This window comes from Microtus oregoni, unplaced genomic scaffold (assembly GCF_018167655.1).
Source record: "Microtus oregoni isolate MIOR12 unplaced genomic scaffold, Mior012 000167F_ref0000252, whole genome shotgun sequence".
Classification (NCBI taxonomy): Eukaryota; Metazoa; Chordata; class Mammalia; order Rodentia; family Cricetidae; genus Microtus; species Microtus oregoni.
The window spans coordinates 525,719-544,489 of NW_024544822.1; positions in this window are offsets into that span (position 1 = coordinate 525,719).

Here is an 18,771-nt window from a genome sequence, read left to right on the forward strand (position 1 = left end):
CATGATACACACGCACCTGACATGATACACACGCACCTGACATGATATACACGCACCAGCATGATACACATGCACCTGACATGATACACACGCACCTGACATGATACACACGCACCTGAGATGATACACACGCACCTGACATGATACACATGCACTTGACATGATACACATGCAGCAGCATGATACACATGCACCTGACATGATACACATGCACTTGACATGATACACATGCACCTCACATCATACACATGCACTTGACATGATACGTATGCACCAGCATGATACACATGCACCTGACATGATACACACGCACCTGACATGATACACATGCAGTTGACATGATACACATGCAGCAGCATGATACACACGCAGCAGCATGATACACATGCAGCAGCATGATACACATGCACCTGACATGATACACATGCACTTGACATGATACACATGCACCTGACATGATACACATGCACTTGACATGATACACACCCACCAGCATGATACACACGCACCTGACATGATACACACGTACCTGACATGATACACACGCACCAGCATGATACAAACGCACCTGACATGATACACACGCACCTGACATGATATACACGCACCAGCATGATACACACGCACCTGACATGATACACACGGACCTGAAATGATACACGCGCACCAGCATGATACACACGCACCTGACATGATACACACGCACCTGACATGATATACACGCACCAGCATGATACCCATGCACCTGACATGATACACATGCACTTGACATGATACACATGCACCTGGCATGATACACATGCATTTGACATGATACACATGCAACAGCATGGTACACATGCACCTGACATGATACACATGCACCTGACATGATACACATGCACCTGACATGATACACATGCACTTGACATGATACAGATGCAGCAGCATGATACACACGCACCTGACATGATCCACACGCACCTGACATGATACACACGCACCTGACATGATACACACGCACCTGACATGATATACACGCACCAGCATGATACACATGTACCAGCAAGATACACATGCACTTGACATGATACACATGCACCTGACATGATACACATGCACTTGACATGATACACATGCAGCAGCATGATACACATGCAGCAGCATGATACACATGCAGCAGCATGATACACATGCACCTGACATAATACACATGCACTTGACATGATACACATGCACCTGACATGATACACATGCACTTGACATGATACACACCCACCAGCATGATACACATGCACCTGAGATGATACACACGCACCTGACATGATACACACGCAGCAGCATGATACAAACGCACCTGACATGATACACACGCACCTGACATGATACACACGCACCTGACATGATATACACGCACCAGCATAATACCCATGCACCTGACATGATACACATGCACTTGACATGATACACGTGTACCAGCATGATACACATGCACCTGACATGATACACATGCGCCTGACATGATACACATGCACCTGACATGATACACATGCACCGGCATGATACACATGCGCCTGACATGATACACATGCGCCTGACATGATACACATGCACCTGACATGGAACACATGCACTTGACATGATACACATGCACCCGACATGATACACATGCACCTGACATGATACACATGCACCTGACATGATACACACGCACCTGACATGATACACATGCACCAGCATGATACACATGCACCTGACATGATACACATGTGCCTGACATGATACACATGCACCTGACATGATACACATGCACCTGACATGATACACAGGCACCTGACTTGATATACACACACCAGCATGATACACATGCACCTGACATGATACACACACACCTGACATGATACACATGCACCAGCATGATACACATGCACCTGACATGATACACATGCGCCTGACATGATACACATGCATTTGACATGATACACATGCAACAGCATGGTACACATGCACCTAACATGATACACATGCACTTGACATGATACACACGCACCTGACATGATACACACACACCTGACATGATACACACGCACCTGACATGATATACACGCACCAGCATGATACACATGTACCAGCAAGATACACATGCACTTGACATGATACACATGCACCTTACATGATACACATGCACTTGACATGATACACATGCAGCAGCATGATACACATGCAGCAGCATGATACACATGCAGCAGCATGATACACATGCACCTGACATGATACACATGAACTTGACATGATACACATGCACCTGACATGATACACATGCACTTGACATGATACACATGCACTTGACATGATACATATGCACCAGCATGATACACATGCACCTGACATGATACACACGCACCTGACATGATACACACGCACCAGCATGATACACACGCACCTGACATGATACACACGCACCTGACATGATATACACGCACCAGCATGATACACATGCACCTGACATGATACACATGCACTTGACATGATACACATGCACCTGACATGATACACATGCACTTGACATTATACACATGCAGCAGCATGATACACATGCACCTGACATGATACACACGCACCTGACATGATACACACGCAAATGACATGATACACACGCACCTGACATGATACACACGCACCTGACATGATATACACGCACCAGCATGATACACATGTAACAGCAAGATACACATGCACTTGACATGATACACACACACCTGACATGATACACACGCACCAGCATGATACACACGCACCTGACATGATACACACGCACCTGACATGATACACACGCACCAGCATGATACACACGCACCTGACATGATACACACGCACCTGACATGATATACATGCACCAGCATGATACACATGCACCTGACATGATACACATGCACTTGACATGATACACATGCACCTGACATGATACACATGCACTTGACATTATACACATGCAGCAGCATGATACACATGCACCTGACATGGAACACACGCACCTGACATGATACACACGCACCAGCATGATACACACGCACCTGACATGATACACACGCACCTGACATGATATACACGCACCAGCATGATACACCTGCCCCTGACATGATACACATGCACTTGACATGATACACATGCACCTGACATGATACACATGCACTTGACATGATACACATGCAGCAGCATGATACACATGCACCTGACATGATACACATGCACTTGACATGATACACATGCATCAGCATGATACACATGCACCTGACATGATACACATGCACTTGACATGATACACATGCACCTCACATCATACACATGCACTTGACATGATACACATGCACCAGCATGATACACACGCACCTGACATGATACACACGCACCTGACATGATACACATGCACCAGCATGATACACACGCACCTGACATGATACACACGCACCTGACATGATATACAGGCACCAGCATGATACACATGCACCTGACATGATACACACGCACCTGACATGATACACACGCACCTGACATGATACACACGCACCTGACATGATATACACGCACCAGCATGATACACCTGCCCCTGACATGATACACATGCACTTGACATGATACACATGCACCTGACATGATACACATGCACTTGACATGATACACATGCAGCAGCATGATACACATTCACCTGACATGATACACATGCACTTGACATGATACACATGCACCTCACATCATACACATGCACTTGACATGATACGTATGCACCAGCATGATACACACGCACCTGACATGATACACACGCACCTGACATGATACACATGCACCTGACATGATTCACACGCACCTGACATGATACACACGCACCCGACATGATATACACGCACCAGCATGATACACATGTACCAGCAAGATACACATGCACTTGACATTATACACATGCACCTGACATGATACACATGCAGTTGACATGATACACATGCAGCAGCATGATACACACGCAGCAGCATGATACACATGCAGCAGCATGATACACATGCACCTGACATGATACACATGCACTTGACATGATATACATGCACCTGACATGATACACATGCACTTGACATGATACACACCCACCAGCATGATACACACGCACCTGACATGATACACATGCACCTGACATGATACACACGCACCAGCATGATACAAATGCACCTGACATGATACACACGCACCTGACATGATATACACGCACCAGCATGATACACACGCACCTGACATGATACACACGGACCTAAAATGATACACGCGCACCAGCATGATACACACGCACCTGACATGATACACACGCACCTGACATGATATACACGCACCAGCATGATACCCATGCACCTGACATGATACACATGCACTTGACATGATACACATGCACCTGGCATGATACACATGCATTTGACATGATACACATGCAACAGCATGGTACACATGCACCTGACATGATACACATGCACTTGACATGATACACACGCACCTGACATGATACACATGCACCTGACATGATACACATGCACCTGACATGATACACACGCACCTGACATGATACACACGCACCTGACATGATACACACACAACTGACATGATACACACGCACCTGACATGATATACACGCACCAGCATGATACACATGTACCAGCAAGATACACATGCACTTGACATGATACACATGCACCTGACATGATACACATGCACTTGACATGATACACATGCACCTGACATGATACACATGCACTTGACATGATACAGATGCAGCAGCATGATACACATGCACCTGATATTATCCACATGCACCTGACATGATACACATGCACCTGACATGATCCACACGCACCTGACATGATACACACGCACCTGACATGATACACACGCACCTGACATGATACACACGCACCTGAAATGATATACACGCACCAGCATGATACACATGTACCAGCAAGATACACATGCACTTGACATGATACACAGGCACCTGAAATGATACACATGCACTTGACATGATACACATGCACCTGGCATGATACACACGCAACTGACATGATATACACGCACCAGCATGATACACACGCACCTGACATGATACACACGCACCTGAAATGATACACACGCACCAGCATGATACACACGCACCTGACATGATACACACGCACCTGACATGATATACACGCACCAGCATGATACCCATGCACCTGACATGATACACATGCACTTGACATGATACACATGCACCTGGCATGATACACATGCATTTGACATGATACACATGCAACAGCATGGTACACATGCACCTGACATGATACACATGCACTTGACATGATACACATGCACCTGACATGATACACATGCACCTGACATGATACACATGCACCTGACATGATACACACGCACATGACATGATACACACGCACCTGACATGATACACACACACCTGACATGATACACACGCACCTGACATGATATACACGCACCAGCATGATACACATGTACCAGCAAGATACACATGCACTTGACATGATACACATGCACCTGACATGATACACATGCACTTGACATGATACACATGCAGCAGCATGATACACATGCAGCAGCATGATACACATGCAGCAGCATGATACACATGCACCTAACATGATACACATGAACTTGACATGATACACATGCACCTGACATGATACACATGCACTTGACATGATACATATGCACCAGCATGATACACATGCACCTGACATGATACACACGCACCTGACATGATACACACGCACCAGCATGATACACACGCACCTGACATGATACACACGCACCTGACATGATACACACGCACCAGCATGATACACACGCACCTGACATGATACACACGCACCTGACATGATATACACGCACCAGCATGATACACATGTACCAGCAAGATACACATGCACTTGACATGATACACATGCACCTGACATGATACACATGCACTTGACATGATACACATGCAGCAGCATGATACACATGCAGCAGCATGATACACATGCAGCAGCATGATACACATGCACCTAACATGATACACATGAACTTGACATGATACACATGCACCTGACATGATACACATGCACTTGACATGATACATATGCACCAGCATGATACACATGCACCTGACATGATACACACGCACCTGACATGATACACACGCACCAGCATGATACACACGCACCTGACATGATACACACGCACCTGACATGATATACACGCACCAGCATGATACACATGCACCTGACATGATACACATGCACTTGACATGATACACATGCACCTGACATGATACACATGCACTTGACATTATACACATGCAGCAGCATGATACACATGCACCTGACATGATACACACGCACCTGACATGATACACACGCACCTGACATGATACACACGCACCTGACATGATACACACGCACCTGACATGATATACACGCACCAGCATGATACACATGTTACAGCAAGATACACATGCACTTGACATGATACACATGCACCTGACATGATACACATGCACTTGACATGATACACATGCACCTGGCATGATACACATGCATTTGACATGATACACATGCAGCAGCATGGTACACATGCACCTGACATGATACACGTGCACTTGACTTGATACACATGCACCTGACATGATACACATGCACCTGACATGATACACATGCACTTGACATGATACACATGCAGCAGCATGATACACATGCAGCAGGATGATACACATGCACCTGACATGATACACATGAACTTGACATGATACACATGCACCTGACATGATACACATGCACTTGACATGATACATATGCACCAGCATGATACACATGCACCTGACATGATACACATGCACCTGACATGATACACACGCACCAGCATGATACACACGCACCTGACATGATACACACGCACCTGACATGATATACACGCACCAGCATGATACACATGCACCTGACATGATACACATGCACTTGACATGATACACATGCACCTGACATGATACACATGCACTTGACATTATACACATGCAGCAGCATGATACACATGCACCTGACATGGAACACACGCACCTGACATGATACACACGCACGAGCATGATACACACGCACCTGACATGATACACACGCACCTGACATGATATACACGCACCAGCATGATACACATGCACCTGACATGATACACATGCACTTGACATGATACACATGCACCTGACATGATACACATGCACTTGACATGATACACATGCACCAGCATGATACACACGCACCTGACATGATATACACGCACCTGACATGATACACATGCACCAGCATGATACACACGCACCTGACATGATACACACGCACCTGACATGATATACACGCACCAGCATGATACACATGCACCTGACATGATACACACGCACCTGACATGATACACACGCACCTGACATGATATACACGCACCAGCATGATACACCTGCCCCTGACATGATACACATGCACTTGACATGATACACATGCACCTGACATGATACACATGCACTTGACATGATACACATGCAGCAGCATGATACACATGCACCTGACATGATACACATGCACTTGACATGATACACATGCACCTCACATCATACACATGCACTTGACATGATACGTATGCACCAGCATGATACACATGCACCTGACATGATACACACGCACCTGACATGATACACATGCACCTGACATGATACACACGCACCTGACATGATACACACGCACCCGACATGATATACACGCACCAGCATGATACACATGTACCAGCAAGATACACATGCACTTGACATGATACACATGCACCTGACATGATACACATGCAGTTGACATGATACACATGCAGCAGCATGATACACACGCAGCAGCATGATACACATGCAGCAGCATGATACACATGCACCTGACATGATACACATGCACTTGACATGATACACATGCACCTGACATGATACACATGCACTTGACATGATACACACCCACCAGCATGATACACACGCACCTGACATGATACACACGCACCTGACATGATACACACGCACCAGCATGATACAAACGCACCTGACATGATACACACGCACCTGACATGATATACACGCACCAGCATGATACACACGCACCTGACATGATACACACGGACCTGAAATGATACACGCGCACCAGCATGATACACACGCACCTGACATGATACACACGCACCTGACATGATATACACGCACCAGCATGATACCCATGCACCTGACATGATACACATGCACTTGACATGATACACATGCACCTGGCATGATACACATGCAATTGACATGATACACATGCAACAGCATGGTACACATGCACCTGACATGATACACATGCACCTGACATGATACACATGCACCTGACATGATACACATGCACTTGACATGATACAGATGCAGCAGCATGATACACACGCACCTGACATGATCCACACGCACCTGACATGATACACACGCACCTGACATGATACACACGCACCTGATATGATATACACGCACCAGCATGATACACATGTACCAGCAAGATACACATGCACTTGACATGATACACATGCACCTGACATGATACACATGCACTTGACATGATACACATGCAGCAGCATGATACACATGCAGCAGCATGATACACATGCAGCAGCATGATACACATGCACCTGACATGATACACATGCACTTGACATGATACACATGCACCTGACATGATACACATGCACTTGACATGATACACACCCACCAGCATGATACACATGCACCTGAGATGATACACACGCACCTGACATGATACACACGCACCAGCATGATACAGACGCACCTGACATGATACACACGCACCTGACATGATACACACGCACCTGACATGATATACACGCACCAGCATAATACCCATGCACCTGACATGATACACATGCACTTGACATGATACACGTGTACCAGCATGATACACATGCACCTGACATGATACACATGCGCCTGACATGATACAAATGCACCTGACATGATACACATGCACCGGCATGATACACATGCACCTGACATGATACACATGCGCCTGACATGATACACATGCACCTGACATGGAACACATGCACTTGACATGATACACATGCACCCGACATGATACACATGCACCTGACATGATACACATGCACCTGACATGATACACACGCACCTGACATGATACACATGCACCAGCATGATACACATGCACCTGACATGATACACATGTGCCTGACATGATACACATGCACCTGACATGATACACATGCACCTGACATGATACACACGCACCTGACTTGATATACACACACCAGCATGATACACATGCACCTGACATTATACACACACACCTGACGTGATACACATGCACCAGCATGATACACATGCACCTGACATGATACACATGCGCCTGACATGATACACATGCACGTGACATGATACACATGCATTTGACATGATACACATGCAACAGCATGGTACACATGCACCTGACATGATACACACGCACCTGACATGATATACACGCACCAGCATGATACACATGTACCAGCAAGATACACATGCACTTGACATGATACACATGCACCTGACATGATACACATGCACTTGACATGATACACATGCAGCAGCATGATACACATGCAGCAGCATGATACACATGCAGCAGCATGTTACACATGCACCTGACATGATACACATGAACTTGACATGATACACGTGTACCAGCATGATACACATGCACTTGACATGATACACATGCACTTGACATGATACATATGCACCAGCATGATACACATGCACCTGACATGATACACACGCACCTGACATGATACACACGCACCAGCATGATACACACGCACCTGACATGATACACACGCACCTGACATGATATACACGCACCAGCATGATACACATGCACCTGACATGATACACATGCACTTGACATGATACACATGCACCTGACATGATACACATGCACTTGACATTATACACATGCAGCAGCATGATACACATGCACCTGACATGATACACACGCACCTGACATGATACACACGCAAATGACATGATACACACGCACCTGACATGATACACACGCACCTGACATGATATACACGCACCAGCATGATACACATGTAACAGCAAGATACACATGCACTTGACATGATACACACGCACCTGACATGATACACACGCACCAGCATGATACACACGCACCTGACATGATACACACGCACCTGACATGATACACACGCACCAGCATGATACACACGCACCTGACATGATATACACGCACCAGCATGATACACATGCACCTGACATGATACACATGCACTTGACATGATACACATGCACCTGACATGATACACATGCACTTGACATTATACACATGCAGCAGCATGATACACATGCACCTGACATGGAACACACGCACCTGACATGATACACACGCACCAGCATGATACACACGCACCTGACATGATACACACGCACCTGACATGATATACACGCACCAGCATGATACACCTGCCCCTGACATGATACACATGCACTTGACATGATACACATGCACCTGACATGATACACATGCACTTGACATGATACACATGCAGCAGCATGATACACATGCACCTGACATGATACACATGCACTTGACATGATACACATGCAGCAGCATGATACACATGCACCTGACATGATACACATGCACCTCACATCATACACATGCACTTGACATGATACACATGCACCAGCATGATACACACGCACCTGACATGATACACACGCACCTGACATGATATACAGGCACCAGCATGATACACATGCACCTGACATGATACACACGCACCTGACATGATACACACGCACCTGACATGATACACACGCACCCGACATGATATACACGCACCAGCATGATACACATGTACCAGCAAGATACACATGCACTTGACATTATACACATGCACCTGACATGATACACATGCAGTTGACATGATACACATGCAGCAGCATGATACACACGCAGCAGCATGATACACATGCAGCAGCATGATACACATGCACCTGACATGATACACATGCACTTGACATGATACACATGCACCTGACATGATACACATGCACTTGACATGATACACACCCACCAGCATGATACACACGCACCTGACATGATACACACGCACCTGACATGATACACACGCACCAGCATGATACAAACGCACCTGACATGATACACACGCACCTGACATGATATACACGCACCAGCATGATACACACGCACCTGACATGATACACACGGACCTGAAATGATACACGCGCACCAGCATGATACACACGCACCTGACATGATACACACGCACCTGACATGATATACACGCACCAGCATGATACCCATGCACCTGACATGATACACATGCACTTGACATGATACACATGCACCTGGCATGATACACATGCATTTGACATGATACACATGCAACAGCATGGTACACATGCACCTGACATGATACACATGCACCTGACATGATACACATGCACCTGACATGATACACATGCACTTGACATGATACAGATGCAGCAGCATGATACACACGCACCTGACATGATCCACACGCACCTGTCATGATACACACGCACCTGACATGATACACACGCACCTGATATGATATACACGCACCAGCATGATACACATGTACCAGCAAGATACACATGCACTTGACATGATACACATGCACCTGACATGATACACATGCACTTGACATGATACACATGCAGCAGCATGATACACATGCAGCAGCATGATACACATGCAGCAGCATGATACACATGCACCTGACATGATACACATGCACTTGACATGATACACATGCACCTGACATGATACACATGCACTTGACATGATACACACCCACCAGCATGATACACATGCACCTGAGATGATACACACGCACCTGACATGATACACACGCACCAGCATGATACAGACGCACCTGACATGATACACACGCACCTGACATGATACACACGCACCTGACATGATATACACGCACCAGCATAATACCCATGCACCTGACATGATACACATGCACTTGACATGATACACGTGTACCAGCATGATACACATGCACCTGACATGATACACATGCGCCTGACATTATACACATGCACCTGACATGATACACATGCACCGGCATGATACACATGCACCTGACATGATACACATGCGCCTGACATGATACACATGCACCTGACATGGAACACATGCACTTGACATGATACACATGCACCCGACATGATACACATGCACCTGACATGATACACATGCACCTGACATGATACACACGCACCTGACATGATACACATGCACCAGCATGATACACATGCACCTGACATGATACACATGTGCCTGACATGATACACATGCACCTGACATGGTACACATGCACCTGACATGATACACACGCACCTGACTTGATATACACACACCAGCATGATACACATGCACCTGACATGATACACACACACCTGACGTGATACACATGCACCAGCATGATACACATGCACCTGACATGATACACATGCGCCTGACATGATACACATGCACGTGACATGATACACATGCATTTGACATGATACACATGCAACAGCATGGTACACATGCACCTGACATGATACACACGCACCTGACATGATATACACGCACCAGCATGATACACATGTACCAGCAAGATACACATGCACTTGACATGATACACATGCACCTGACATGATACACATGCACTTGACATGATACACATGCAGCAGCATGATACACATGCAGCAGCATGATACACATGCAGCAGCATGATACACATGCACCTGACATGATACACATAAACTTGACATGATACACGTGTACCAGCATGATACACATGCACTTGACATGATACACATGCACTTGACATGATACATATGCACCAGCATGATACACATGCACCTGACATGATACACACGCACCTGACATGATACACACGCACCAGCATGATACACACGCACCTGACATGATACACACGCACCTGACATGATATACACGCACCAGCATGATACACATGCACCTGACATGATACACATGCACTTGACATGATACACATGCACCTGACATGATACACATGCACTTGACATTATACACATGCAGCAGCATGATACACATGCACCTGACATGATACACACGCACCTGACATGATACACACGCAAATGACATGATACACACGCACCTGACATGATACACACGCACCTGACATGATATACACGCACCAGCATGATACACATGTAACAGCAAGATACACATGCACTTGACATGATACACACGCACCTGACATGATACACACGCACCAGCATGATACACACGCACCTGACATGATACACACGCACCTGACATGATACACACGCACCAGCATGATACACACGCACCTGACATGATATACACGCACCAGCATGATACACATGCACCTGACATGATACACATGCACTTGACATGATACACATGCACCTGACATGATACACATGCACTTGACATGATACACATGCACCTGACATGATACACATGCACTTGACATTATACACATGCAGCAGCATGATACACATGCACCTGACATGGAACACACGCACCTGACATGATACACACGCACCAGCATGATACACACGCACCTGACATGATACACACGCACCTGACATGATATACACGCACCAGCATGATACACCTGCCCCTGACATGATACACATGCACTTGACATGATACACATGCACCTGACATGATACACATGCACTTGACATGATACACATGCAGCAGCATGATACACATGCACCTGACATGATACACATGCACTTGACATGATACACATGCAGCAGCATGATACACATGCACCTGACATGATACACATGCACTTGACATGATACACATGCACCTCACATCATACACATGCACTTGACATGATACACATGCACCAGCATGATACACACGCACCTGACATGATACACACGCACCTGACATGATATACAGGCACCAGCATGATACACATGCACCTGACATGATACACACGCACCTGACATGATACACACGCACCTGACATGATACACACGCACCTGACATGATATACACGCACCAGCATGATACACCTGCCCCTGACATGATACACATGCACTTGACATGATACACATGCACCTGACATGATACACATGCACTTGATATGATACACATGCAGCAGCATGATACACATGCACCTGACATGATACACATGCACTTGACATGATACACATGCACCTCACATCATACACATGCACTTGACATGATACGTATGCACCAGCATGATACACACGCACCTGACATGATACACACGCACCTGACATGATACACATGCACCTGACATGATTCACACGCACCTGACATGATACACACGCACCCGACATGATATACACGCACCAGCATGATACACATGTACCAGCAAGATACACATGCACTTGACATTATACACATGCACCTGACATGATACACATGTAGTTGACATGATACACATGCAGCAGCATGATACACACGCAGCAGCATGATACACATGCAGCAGCATGATACACATGCACCTGACATGATACACATGCACTTGACATGATATACATGCACCTGACATGATACACATGCACTTGACATGATACACACCCACCAGCATGATACACACGCACCTGACATGATACACATGCACCTGACATGATACACACGCACCAGCATGATACAAATGCACCTGACATGATACACACGCACCTGACATGATATACACGCACCAGCATGATACACACGCACCTGACATGATACACACGGACCTGAAAAGATACACGCGCACCAGCATGATACACACGCACCTGACATGATACACACGCACCTGACATGATATACACGCACCAGCATGATACCCATGCACCTGACATGATACACATGCACTTGACATGATACACATGCACCTGGCATGATACACATGCATTTGACATGATACACATGCAACAGCATGGTACACATGCACCTGACATGATACACATGCACTTGACATGATACACACGCACCTGACATGATACAATGCACCTGACATGATGCACATGCACCTGACATGATACACACGCACCTGACATGATACACACGCACCTGACATGATACACACACAACTGACATGATACACACGCACCTGACATGATATACACGCACCAGCATGATACACATGTACCAGCAAGATACACATGCACTTGACATGATACACATGCACCTGACATGATACACATGCACTTGACATGATACAGATGCAGCAGCATGATACACATGCACCTGATATTATCCACATGCACCTGACATGATACACATGCACCTGACATGATCCACACGCACCTGACATGATACACACGCACCTGACATGATACACACGCACCTGACATGATACACACGCACCTGAAATGATATACACGCACCAGCATGATACACATGTACCAGCAAGATACACATGCACTTGACATGATACACATGCACCTGAAATGATACACATGCACTTGACATGATACACATGCACCTGGCATGATACACACGCAACTGACATGATATACACGCACCAGCATGATACACACGCACCTGACATGATACACACGCACCTGAAATGATACACACGCACCAGCATGATACACATGCACCTGACATGATACACACGCACCTGACATGATATACACGCACCAGCATGATACCCATGCACCTGACATGATACACATGCACTTGACATGATACACATGCACCTGGCATGATACACATGCATTTGACATGATACACATGCAACAGCATGGTACACATGCACCTGACATGATACACATGCACTTGACATGATACACACGCACCTGACATGATACACATGCACCTGACATGATACACATGCACCTGACATGATACACACGCACATGACATGATACACACGCACCTGACATGATACACACACACCTGACATGATACACACGCACCTGACATGATATACACGCACCAGCATGATACACATGTACCAGCAAGATACACATGCACTTGACATGATACACATGCACCTGACATGATACACATGCACTTGACATGATACACATGCAGCAGCATGATACACATGCAGCAGCATGATACACATGCAGCAGCATGATACACATGCACCTAACATGATACACATGAACTTGACATGATACACATGCACCTGACATGATACACATGCACTTGACATGATACACATGCACCTGACATGATACACATGCACTTGACATGATACACACCCACCAGCATGATACACACGCACCTGACATGATACACACGCACCTGACATGATACACACGCACCAGCATGATACAAATGCACCTGACATGATACACACGCACCTGACATGATATACACGCACCAGCATGATACACACGCACCTGACATGATACACACGGACCTGAAATGATACATGCGCACCAGCATGATACACACGCACCTGACATGATACACACGCACCTGACATGATATACACGCACCAGCATGATACCCATGCACCTGACATGATACACATGCACTTGACATGATACACATGCACCTGGCATGATACACATGCATTTGACATGATACACATGCAACAGCATGGTACACATGCACCTGACATGATACACATGCACTTGACATGATACACACGCACCTGACATGATACACACACACCTGACATGATACACACGCACCTGACATGATATACACGCACCAGCATGATACACATGTACCAGCAAGATACACATGCACTTGACATGATACACATGCACCTGACATGATACACATGCACTTGACATGATACACATGCAGCAGCATGATACACATGCAGCAGCATGATACACATGCAGCAGCATGATACACATGCACCTGACATGATACACATGAACTTGACATGATACACATGCACCTGACATGATACACATGCACTTGACATGATACACATGCACTTGACATGATACATATGCACCAGCATGATACACATGCACCTGACATGATACACACGCACCTGACATGATACACACGCACCAGCATGATACACACGCACCTGACATGATACACACGCACCTGACATGATATACACGCACCAGCATGATACACATGCACCTGACATGATACACATGCACTTGACATGATACACATGCACCTGACATGATACACATGCACTTGACATTATACACATGCAGCAGCATGATACACATGCACCTGACATGATACACACGCACCTGACATGATACACACGCAAATGACATGATACACATGCACCTGACATGATACACACGCACCTGACATGATATACACGCACCAGCATGATACACATGTAACAGCAAGATACACATGCACTTGACATGATACACACGCACCTGACATGATACACACGCACCAGCATGATACACACGCACCTGACATGATACACACGCACCTGACATGATACACACGCACCAGCATGATACACACGCACCTGACATGATATACACGCACCAGCATGATACACATGCACCTGACATGATACACATGCACTTGACATGATACACATGCACCTGACATGATACACATGCACTTGACATTATACACATGCAGCAGCATGATACACATGCACCTGACATGGAACACACGCACCTGACATGATACACACGCACCAGCATGATACACACGCACCTGACATGATACACACGCACCTGACATGATATACACGCACCAGCATGATACACCTGCCCCTGACATGATACACATGCACTTGACATGATACACATGCACCTGACATGATACACATGCACTTGACATGATACACATGCAGCAGCATGATACACATGCACCTGACATGATACACATGCACTTGACATGATACACATGCAGCAGCATGATACACATGCACCTGACATGATACACATGCACTTGACATGATACACATGCACCTCACATCATACACATGCACTTGACATGATACACATGCACCAGCATGATACACACGCACCTGACATGATACACACGCACCTGACATGATACACATGCACCAGCATGATACACACGCACCTGACATGATACACACGCACCTGACATGATATACAGGCACCAGCATGATACACATGCACCTGACATGATACACACGCACCTGACATGATACACACGCACCTGACATGATACACACGCACCTGACATGATATACACGCACCAGCATGATACACCTGCCCCTGACATGATACACATGCACTTGACATGATACACATGCACCTGACATGATACACATGCACTTGACATGATACACATGCAGCAGCATGATACACATGCACCTGACATGATACACATGCACTTGACATGATACACATGCACCTCACATCATACACATGCACTTGACATGATACGTATGCACCAGCATGATACACACGCACCTGACATGATACACACGCACCTGACATGATACACACGCACCAGCATGATACACACGCACCTGACATGATACACACGCACCTGACATGATATACACGCACCAGCATGATACACACGCACCTGACATGATACACACGCACCTGACATGATATACACGCACCAGCATGATACACATGTACCAGCAAGATACACATGCACTTGACATGATACACATGCACCTGAAATGATACACACGCACCTGACATGATACACATGCACC